We start from the raw sequence: 11,683 nt of genomic DNA, 5'->3' as shown, positions 1-11,683 counted from the left end.
CATCTGTTACAGTAAACATCTGCTACTGTACAAGATGAGAAAAGGACAACCATTCTATAATAGGCCCAGAGCAGAGCAGCTGTGCAAAGAGGGAGCAGAAACTTTATCCACTGCTTGGACATCATTCTTCTTGATGCTTCAAGTTTGTGTGTGTGTGTGTGTGTGTGTGTGTGGAGGGGGGGTGGTAAAAATATACGTCACATAAAATTTACCTTTTTAACCATTTTGGTACCAATTAAAAAGCAGTTTAGTTTCACAAGAAAAAGCGTGCAAATCCAGGTATATTGTTTATTCCAAAATATCCAGGTATATTGTTTATTCCATGTTACTTCACGACCATAATAGTACAGGGTGGCCATTCTAGAAATTATATTACCATATGGGTACAGGGGAGGTATAGGAAAATAAGAAAAACCTTATGCATAGACACATGGGTGACTCTAAAACACCTTTTTCTTATGTGGTAAAGTGCATATATAAATGAAACACCATGCCATTTTAAACCATTTTTAAGTGTGCAGTTCATTGGCGTTAAGTATATTCACATTGTTGTATAACCATCACCATTATCCATCTTCAGAACTTTTCCATCACCAGGCACAGTGGCTCATGCCTGTAATCCCAGCATTTTGGGAGGCCAAGTCAGGTAGATCACTTGAGCTCAGGAGTTTGGGAACAGCCTAGGCAACGTGGCGAAATCCTGTTTCTACAAAAAATAAAAAAATTAGCTGTGTTTGGTGGCTTGTTCCTGTGATCCCAGATATTCAAGTGGCTGGGGTAGGAGGATCGCTTGAGCCCAGGAGGCAGAGATGGAAGTGAGCCAAGATTGCGCCACTGTACTGCAGCCTCAGAGACAGAACAAGACCTTATCAAAAAAAAAAAAAAAAAAAAAAAAAAAGAAAGAAAGAAAAAGGAAAAGGAAAAAAAGAAAAGAAAAGAACTTTTTCATCATTCCAAACTGAAACTCCATACTCATTAAACAGTTCCCCACTTCCCTTACTCCTAGCCTCTGGCAAGCATCATTCTATTTTCTGTCTCTCTGAATCTGACCACTCTAAACACTTCACTTAAGTAGAATCATACAGTGTTCATCTTTTTGAGACTGGCTTATTTCATCAGTATACTGTTGTCAAAGTTCATCCATGTTATAGCATGTGTCAGAATTTCATTCCTTGTAAAGGCTAAATATCATTCCATTATTTGTATATATTCAGATGTCATTTAAAAAATACCTTTGCTTCTCCCTGGCATTCACTGTGTCATACTTATTTTGGAACAGGAGCAGAGGGAAGAATGCTATGAAGCTATTATTGTTAAAAAAAAAAAAAAAAAAAAAGACCTGGAGACAGTGGATTGAAAATCCTACAGCCAAAACGCAATCTGGTGACTCCCTTCTCTGGCTCTCATTTGCTGACTTTGGAAGTTTTAAAAGGTTAGAACAACATGCTTTTTTTGTTTGTTTTTTAATTAGAATGCCAAACTTCAAAACCTTTTGAGAATAGTTTTAGTTCTTACCTCTAGAAGGAGGACCCAGCATCCCTTGAAAACAAGTGATTACACTTGCTCCCAGAAAAGCATCTAAGCATCTAAGCATCTGTTAGTGGGAAACAGGGGACTGTGCCTGCTTTGGTTTCTTTGTTTCTCTCATTCAACCCCCTCATCCCATTTTCCTTAATGGAACTTAACTGATTTCTAGGGAAGACATTGTGCTAAGTATAGTTCCTCTCTTTTCCTCACTGTGCAGGTTCTGGACAACCTAGATGCTCAGTAAGAAAGTGAACAGGACATTCATACAGAGTGGAGTTGTTAGAAATGAGACTGGAACAGGGACAGAGCAAGGAATCCTCATGTTTAGGTATTTGATCTCATTATACTGAATGATTCAGCAACACATTCAGGTGTAAAATGCTGCTTGATAGGAGATATAGGCACAGTTCAGGTTCTCAGGGGTGGAATCCCATCTGAGCATGTCTGTGGGGCTAGGAGCTTTCTTTGCTATAAATAGGGTAACTAGGCCAGATGAGTCTCAGAGCAAAATTATTCACTGGACACAAAAATTAAAATAACTCCATTTAAAACTAATCAGCACCAAAGAAGAAAGCAAGGTCAACACAGGCATTTCCTCCATTTCCAACATAAGAGAAATCCCTCCTGGCTTTTTAGTCATGCTCATTTCTGTTCATTTTTTGGTTCATTTCATGTGCTTTTCCCTGGGTCTGATTTGGGTTGTTAGAATCAGAAATGACAGTCAGTGAACTTTCACTTAAGTCAAGCATTGCATGAAGTCTGTTCTTGGAGAACCAGAGCCACCCTGGAAGAGGGAAGAGATCACATATTCATCAAGAAGAAAACTGGAACCTCCTTCTTTTGAAAAGTTTTAGTGTTGGCTGAAAGACATTGAAGGATACTCAGCAGCTCCAAAGGGCTGGAGGAGCGCACACCCTGGGGTTGGGAAGGATCTATCCTCACACCAAAGGACATTTTCTCCTACGTATCTGCCACCCTGGCCCAAATATCCTTGGAAGTCAGTTGATCCCATGGCCCTGGCTTCATTCCAATCCAAGTGACCCCTGAGATAGTGTTTCTTTTTTGTTTTTGTTTTTGTTTTTATTATACTTTAAGTTCTAGGGTACATGTGCACAATGTGCAGGTTTGTTACATGTGTATACATGTGCCATGTTGGTGTGCTGCACCCATTAACTCGTCATTTACATTAGGTATATCTCCTAATAGTTTCTTTAGTGTGTGTCTAGCATCCACTAAAATCTGCATAAACCTGCGTGGGAATAATGTGAATTTTTAGAACTCCATTCAAGGCATAATGACTCTGAATCTTAAAGGTGGGGCTCAGGAGTCTACTGTCTTTAACATTCCCAGGGTGCCTTTCCCTTTCCTTTAATCTGTCAGCCACTGAAAGGGCAGAGGGACTTTGGCCAGCTCAGATTTAGGGGAGGAACCATTAATTGACTTGGGAACAGTATCAGGCAGCATCCCTTCCAGCAGGCAAGAAGGATGATTAGGAAGGGCCAAGAGGAAGTAGTGACCAGTGGCCTTTGGCCATAAAAGAGCCTTGGGCAAATGCCAGAAGTGGAAGGAAAGTTGGGCTCAAAAAAAACACAGCCTGATTAAAATTTGCCTAGGGATCCAACAGCTTTTAACTCTCCAACTTCATGTGAAAACCAGATTTCTTCTTCCCATTCCTCGACACCCCCTCCAATATATACCCCCATTCCCAGCACCTCTTATCCAACCTGGACATTATCCGAACTGTCGGTTAGATCCAAATGCCAAGTTTATTAGGGGAAAAGAAAGGGATGTAGAGGTGCTGGGGAAGTGTTGGTTGCCATGGGAACCCCGCCTGCTGCAGGGTCTGAATGGTTTTCTGTTTGCTGACGTCCAGTTCTTTAGGGCAGGCCCTGGCATCGGCAGGGACTGGGCACCACATCCTCTATGTCTCCCATTTCCGGCATCCGGCCCAGTGGCATCCACTCCAGCAGGTCTCCTGGTAGCAGGCAGGGTGTCCGGGATTGAATGCTTCCTTCTGACCTCTTGTCCTGCTGCTGCTGCCCTCCCCAGCTGGGAAATGAAGGGAAGCAGAGGGTGTTTCCCAACTGTTTGAAGAGAGAGTCCTTGTTTTCCTCTTGCATTTCATTCTTTCTTCCCTTGTCATCCAAACATGAACTGTTGGCCATTTGCCTGTCTCCTGCTGGCCAGCTGTCCTTGCCATTCTCAATTCTGAATTTTTATTTATCTTGTAGAACTGTGGAATTTGTTTTCACTCAGCATGGTACAATGGATGAGCTGTTGCTGACTCTAGTTTGTCCTCTTACATGTCACCTCCTGAAGCTGATTAGAAAGGCTGAAATGACCACCATCCAAAAGATACAGGGGCATATTTCATGGTTTTAGTCTATTTGAAAGGTTGTTAGAGCAGGTTAGGAAAGACCAAGGCCTCTAGCTCAAGGTGGTCAGCTCATGCTGTGTATGGACTGTACACCATCGTGTTGTAGGCCACTAATCTCTCATGCTAATCCCTCCAAGTGCTACCGGTTTCATATTTCTAGGCCTTTACATGGCCCATTCCTTCTGCTTAGAAAGTCCTTGGTGCTCATTTTTACTTTGGTCCACCAAGCCCTGAGTGCACTGTTCTTTGCTTCCCTCCCCAGCAGCAAATCACAACCTCTCTCCTTTTCTAATTCACCTTGTTTGACACCAAGGTCTTTCTGCAGTTTTTAAAACAGGCTTAACTATTTTCTGCTTCAGGGTCTTTGCACACCCACGCCTCTCTGTCTGGAATTGTCGTACCTGGCTTTCCACGTGGTTCGTTCCTTCTTATCTTTCAGAAACTATCTAACAACCTCCTCAGCAAGGACTTTCTTGATCTCTAACAGGCCCCCTTCTTGTTTTCCCTATCTTAGCATCCTTCCTAACTTCACATTTTATAGATATCTGTTTACCTGTTTATTGCCTGACTTCTAACTAACTATAAGGGCCAGTGAGACACGAACTATCTTAGTCTGTTTTGTGTTGCTATAAAAGAACACTACTGAGTTGGTAATTTATAAAGAAAAGAAATGCATTTCTTACAGTTCTGGTGGATGAAAAGTCCAAGGTTGAGGAGTCTACATCTGGTGAGGATTTTCATGCTGCGCGATCCCCTGGTAGAAGGCAGAAAGGTAAGAGAGCAAGCATGTGTGCATGTGAGAGGGACCAAACTTGCTTTTAGAATAAACCCACCCTGCACAATAATGACATTGATCTATTCATGGCGTAGAACCCTCATGACCTAATCACTTCTTAAAGGGCCTACTCTCAACACTGTTGCATTGAAAATTAAGTTTCCAACACCTGAACTTTGGGGGTCACACTCAAACCATAGCAGGGACTTTTTCTGTTTCCACCAACTCTGTACTTAGAATGCCTTATCTCAGTATATGGTGCATAGGGTACTCATTGAATATTTATTGAATATACGAAAGAGTGGTAATTTCTACTCATCCTTTTAAATTCCACCCTGGAGTCAGTTGCCTCTTTCTGTAAATCTTCCCCGACTGCCTCTCCCACAACCTAGATCACTTCCCAGACCTAGGTTGGTGTCTGCCTGGGTGCTCCCCTGTGCCCTGGGCCTACCTCCACTTGCTGCCTCATGGTGCCTGTTGGCAGTCCCTTTCTTCAAGAAGATGATGAGCTTTGTAAAGGCAAGATTATAACTTTGGTTTCTATATCACAGGATCCAGAAAAATACCTGACATATAGAGATTGCTTTACTTGACCAATGTTGGTAATATGAATGCCTGGAAGATTAAATAAATGACTGTTAGGTAACATTTCAGAGATGTATAGAAAATTTGGTGGGGGGCTACTACCAAGTTCAAACAGAGACAGGGATAAGTTTCAGTTCTTATGTTTCCTGGTCCTTCATTTTATCAGATGATATTCCAGTAATTTAGACAGGAAATAATTTGGTAAAAGCCTTAAAGATAAATTAAACCAAGGAGTCCTGAATCTTTTATGACTGAAAAGACCCTATGTTTACAGGATATCATGATGTTCAGTTTCCAAATGTTGAAATGCTTGAGCGGGAATTAAGTTTCAGATACCTCTTTGGGCCTCGGTTTTTTTCATCTGTAATCAGAAGAATGGAGAAGATAATCTCTAAAGTATGTTCCAGCTCTAACATTTTGTGATTAAAAATAAAAATCAAGGCAACTAACATTAACCTTCCAATGCCTTGAAAAATTCCCAGTGACTTTGGAGCTCACTAGAGATGCTCTAGGGAAGAAGAGATCCTGACTGAGAACCTCAGCTTTGAGCATCTCAGGTTTGCTGCTCTTCCTCAAGTTCAGAGTCATCTCCTTTCCCACATGAAGTGGGTCTTGGTTCAAAAGATTATGGGGGGAAAGCAGAATGTGAGACAAGGTGTATTAGGAGCAGAAGAGAGACTCTCAGGACATCCCTCTAACTCCATTGTTCCAGGGAGGTGTGATGCTAAGGGGGCCAGAGGCAGGCATGGCTGCTTCAGAGAGCATGACAGGGCTCAGAAGGAGAGAGAGAACAAAGACTGTGGAGAAACTGTTATTAAAGTTCACATGAGTTGAGATAAAGAAACATTGAAACAAACAAAGGAAGAAGAGGATAAGAATAAAATGTAGCAGAAAGGTTACAAGTCCAGGGGTCAAACTTTGTATGTGGCTTAGCTTGGCCACTAATAGTTGTGTGAACTTAAGAAAATCTCTTGACATCTCTGGTCCTTGATATCTGAATCTGTAAAATTGGGACAATAACACCCTTCCCACAACACAGACTATTTTTCAGATAGAAATAAACGTATAGAGGTGAAAGTGCTTGAAAAGAATTTTTTAATATAATAATTGAAACCACTAGACAGAAGATAAATAAGGAAATAGGGGACTTAACACAATAAATCAACTAGATTTAACATACACATATAGAACACTCTAGTAAACAACAATAGCATTCACATTCTTCTCAAGAACACATGGGACATTTTCCAAGAGAGACCGTATGTTAGGCAACAAATTAAGGCTTAGGAGCCTTAAGAAGATAGATATTGTACAAAGTATCTTCTCCAACCACATAGGGATGAAGTTAGAAATCAATAACAGAAGTAAACTGAAAATTTTACAAATTTATAGAAATTAACACAACCTTTAACAACCAATAGATCAAAGAAGAAATCAACAGGGAAATTAAAAATTACTTGGAGATGAATGAAAATGAAAATACAACATACCAAAACTTATGAATGCAGCAAAAGTAATAGTAAGGGGGAAATTTATAGTATAATTTATTACTTTATTTTTAAATTTAATTTAATATATATATATTTTTGAGATGGAGTCTTGCTCTGTTATCCAGGCTGGAGTGTAGTGGCATGATCTTGGTTCACTACAACCTCCTCCTCCCAGGTTCAAGCAATTCTCATGCGTCAGCCTCCAAGTAGCTAGAGCTACAGGCATGTACCATTACACCCAACTAATTTTTGTATTTTTAGTAGAGATGGAGTTTCACCATATTGGCCAGGGTGGTCTTGAACTTCTGACCTCAAGTGATCGTCCCACCTCAGCCTCCCAAAGTGCTGGGATTACAAGTGTGAGCCACTGCACTTGGCCTAATTTCCTTCTTTAAAAAACAAGAAAGATCTCAAATCAATAGCATAACTTCACAACTTAAGGAACTAAAAAAAAAAAAAAAAAAAAGGAAAAACAATTAAAAAATTAATGAAACCAAAAGTTGGTTCTTCAAAAACAGCAATAAAATTAACAAACCTTTAGCTATATGGACTAAGAAAAAATTACTAAAATCAGAAATGAATGCATGAGCATTACTACCAATTCTACAGAAATAAAAACAGTTAAAAGAGAGAACTATGAAGAATTACATGCCACCAAACTGGATAACCTAGATGAAATGGACAAATTTCTAGAAGCACAAAAACCTACTGAGACTAAATCATAAAGAAATATAAAGTCTAAATAGACCTATAATGAATAAGGAGATTGAATCAGTATTCAAAAATCTGCCAACAAAGAAAAGCACTAGACCTGATGGAATCACTGGTGAATTCAACCAAACATTTAAAGAAGAACTATCCAACCCTTCTCAAACTGTTCAAAAATTGAAGAAAAGACAACACTTCCTAACTCATTCTATGAGGCCAGCATTACCCCAATACCAAAGCTAGGCAAAGGCACTATAAAAAAAGAAAATTACAAATCAATATTTCTTATGAACATTGATACAAAAATTACCAACAAAATACTAGCAAACTGAATTCAACAGCATATTAACATGATTATTATGACCAAGTGGGATTTATTTTTGGAATGCAAGGATGGTTCAATATACAGAATTGATCAGTTTAATATACCACATCAACAGAATGAATGAAAAAAAGATCATATTATTGATGCAGAAAAAGCATTTGACAAAATTCAACACTCTTTCATGATAAAAAACACTCAACAAACTAGTAGCAGAAGTAAACTACCTCACCATAATAAAAACCGTATGTAAGAAACCCACAGTAAACATCATACTAATGGTGAAAGACAGAAAACTTTTCTCTAAGATCAAGAAAAAGTCAAGGATGTTTGCTTTTACCATTTTATTCAACATAGTACTGGAAGTTCTAGCCACAGGAATTAGGCAAGAAAGAAATAAAAGAATCCAAATTGGAAAACAAAATGTAAAACTATTTCTGTTTGCAGATGATGTGAACTTGTATGTAGAAAACACTAAAGATCCCACAAAAATTGTTAAAATTAAATGAGTTCAACAAAGTAGCCAGCTAAAAAGTCACCACAGAAAAATCAGTTGCATTTCTATACACTAACAATGAACAATCTAAAAAGGGAATTATGAAAATAATTTCATTGATTATAGCAGCCAAAAAGAATAAGATACTTAGTAATTAATTTAACCAAAGAGGCGAAAGACTTGTATGATTAAAGCTATAAAACATTGCTGAGAAAATTCAAGAAGACATAAATAAGTGGAAATACATTTTGTGTTATTGAATTGGAAGACTTAATATTGTTAAGATGGCAATACTACCAAAAGCAATCTATAAATTCAATGCAATCACTTTCAAAATCCAAAAAAATTTTTTTTGGAGAAATAGAAGAGCCTATCCTAAAATTCATATGGAGTTTTAAGGGATCCTGAATAGCCAGAATAATCTTGAAAAAGAACAAATCTAGAGGATTCATATTTCCTGACTTCAAAATTTACCACAAATCTACAGTAATCAAAACAGTGTGGTACTGGCAATAAAGACACACATACAGATCAATGAAATAGAATAGTGAGCCCAGAAGTCAATCCTCACATATATGGTCAAGTGATTTTTGACAAGGGTGACAGGATCATTCCATGAAAAAGGACAGTGTTTTCAATAAATGATGTGGGAAAAACTGGATATGACATGCACAATAATGAGGTTGAATCCTTACCTAACACTATATACAAAAATTAACTCAAAATGGATCAAAGATATTAATATAAGACCTAAAACTATAGAACTCTCATAAGAAAACACAGGGCAAATGCTTCATGATATTGGATTTGGCACTGAATTCTTGAATATGACACAAAAACACAGCAATAGAAGAAAAAATTAGACAATTGGACCTCATGAAAATTTTAAAATTTTGTACATCAAAAGATGCTATCAACTTAGTAAAAATGAGGTCCACAGAATGGGAAAAATATTAGCAAATAGTGTATCTGTAGAGATTGTATCCAGACTATAAAGAGCACTCCTAAAACTCAATGAAAAAGCAAATAACCAAATTCAAAAATGGGCAAAAGACTTGAATAGACATTTCTCCAAAGAAGATACACAAATGGCCAATAAGCATATGAAAAGATGTTTAACATCACTAATCATTAGATAAATGCAAAGCAAACCCATAATAAAATACCACCTCACCTCCTTTAGGTTGGCTACTATTTAAAAAAAATAATCACGGAAAATAATGTGTATTGGTGAGAATGTGAAGAAATTAGAACTCTTGTGCACTGTTGTTGGGAATGTAAAATAGCACAGTCACTGTGGAAAACAGCATGGCAGTTTTCCAAAAAATTAAAAACAGAATGTTTGTATTATTCAGCAATTCTGCTTCTGGAGGTATACCCCAAATAACCAAAAGCAGGGTCTGGAAGAGATATCTGTACACCCATGTTTTTGGCAGCACTATTTACAATAGCTAAAATGTGGAAGCAACACAAGTGTCCATTGATAGATGAATGGATAAACAAATAGTGGTATACAAATACAATGGAATATTACTCAGCCTTACGAAGGAAGGACATTCTGACATATGCCACAACATGGATGAAACTTGAGAACATTATGCCAAGTGAAATAAGCCAGTCACACAAAGATAAATACTATATGATTCCACTTACATTAGGTAGAGTAGTCAAAAATCATAGACACAGGAAGTAGAATGGTGTTTGATGTGGACTAGGGTGGGGGGAATTGGGAGTTGTTGTTTAATGGATACAGAGTTTTAGTTTTACAAGATGTAAAAGTTATATAGATGAATGGTGGTGATGGTTGCACAACACTATGAATGTATTCAATATCACTGAACTGTACAATTAAAAATGGTTATGATGGGAAATGTTATATGTATTTCCTCATAAAACTGTTATGTGTATTTAATCAAATAAAAAATTTTTTAAAATGTTTACTATGTCAATTAATAAGTCAACAAGTTTGCAAAAAACTACTTAAGAGAGTAAACGGTTTCCAAGACCTCTCAAGTATTTCAGAAAGGTACCTTTAGATTTTGACAGTAGAGTCACTAACTGATTGTTAATAATGTTGATTTTTGTGCTAATTTAAAACTGTTCCAAATGCAATGTGATGTCCTACATTATGTTTCAGAACAGAAAACTGAAATCTGAATGAAGTGTCAAGTTTAGTTAATATTATTGTACTATTAGTACTAATAGTAATGCTGACTTCTTAGTTTTAGCAAATGTACCATGGTAATGTAGGATGTTAACATTTAGAAAATCTGGATAAAGGGTAAAACAATGAATAAAAGCAGAAATGATTGGGTCAACAGGGTTAAGAGCAGAAAGATTTATGGAATAATACAGCAAAAAATACTATCACATTAAAGACATGCTACCAGGAATTTATAACTCACAAGGAAATGGATCAAAGAGGCCAGATAATTGTTTTTCTCCCCAAAGGCTTGGTCATATTTTCCCAATTGTTTAAAAGAGAAAAATTAATAAATGTTATCTTTATTTTGCCCAATGGTAACTTACAGGAACTGGAAGGGTTGGGCCAGGACATTGGGTTGATGGATCAAAATATGCTTTGATGGAGCTAAATCCCAGGTAATTACAGCCCTGGAAAGGTTCCCTGAACTCAAGGGCCTGGGCTAGTCTGCCCTCCAATCATCTATGCAGTCAGCCAGGGTGACAGAAAAACCAAGTGACCAGCGAAGTTTGGAATCTAGAGCCAGAAAGGATAGCCAGAGGGGATGCAGCTCAAATACTAGCCATTGATGGAGGTTGTAAAAGCTCATCACCAGGTAAGAACTGACCTTTAAAGACAGAAGAGTGACAAATGAAAGCAGGCAGCTGCTGTTATTCCTACTCAGGGTTCAAATCCAAAATCCATACACAGGAAAATGGGTCAAGCTGGCCAAATCCCTCTTCAGGGCCCCTTCTTGCATGGAGAATCACCTCCAAACCAGGCCCTCGTCTATTGTCTTGCCAACTAGGATGTCCTTGCTTGCACCAAGCCCTTTTGTTGGGCCCACCTGACTTTCCTCTTTGCTGTGGCATCCCCATCAGCATTCCATGTTATTGGTAAGCCCTCTGAGCCTTTACCATCAAGCGCCCCAACCTTTTCCGTAGAGGCTTGCTATGTCTCCAAGCCAAGCACTAGCCAAACCTTGTTTATATGCAAATAGCAGAGGGCCGGAAGGAGCCAGTCCTCTAGTTAGCCTCTTATGCTTCCTGCTCTGTGGATTCCTAGCACACACATCTATCAACTTTTTCCATAATGGGTCAGATAGTAAATACCTTAGGCTTTGTGGGCCATATGGTTTCTCTTGTAACTACTCAACTCTGTTATTCTAAAACAAAACAAAACAAAAAAAGCACAGGAAAAAAACAGCCACGGACAATATGT

Source organism: Piliocolobus tephrosceles, chromosome 1 (genome assembly GCF_002776525.5).
Source record: "Piliocolobus tephrosceles isolate RC106 chromosome 1, ASM277652v3, whole genome shotgun sequence".
Lineage (NCBI taxonomy): Eukaryota > Metazoa > Chordata > Mammalia > Primates > Cercopithecidae > Piliocolobus > Piliocolobus tephrosceles.
Note: the sequence above shows the minus strand (reverse complement) of the source record.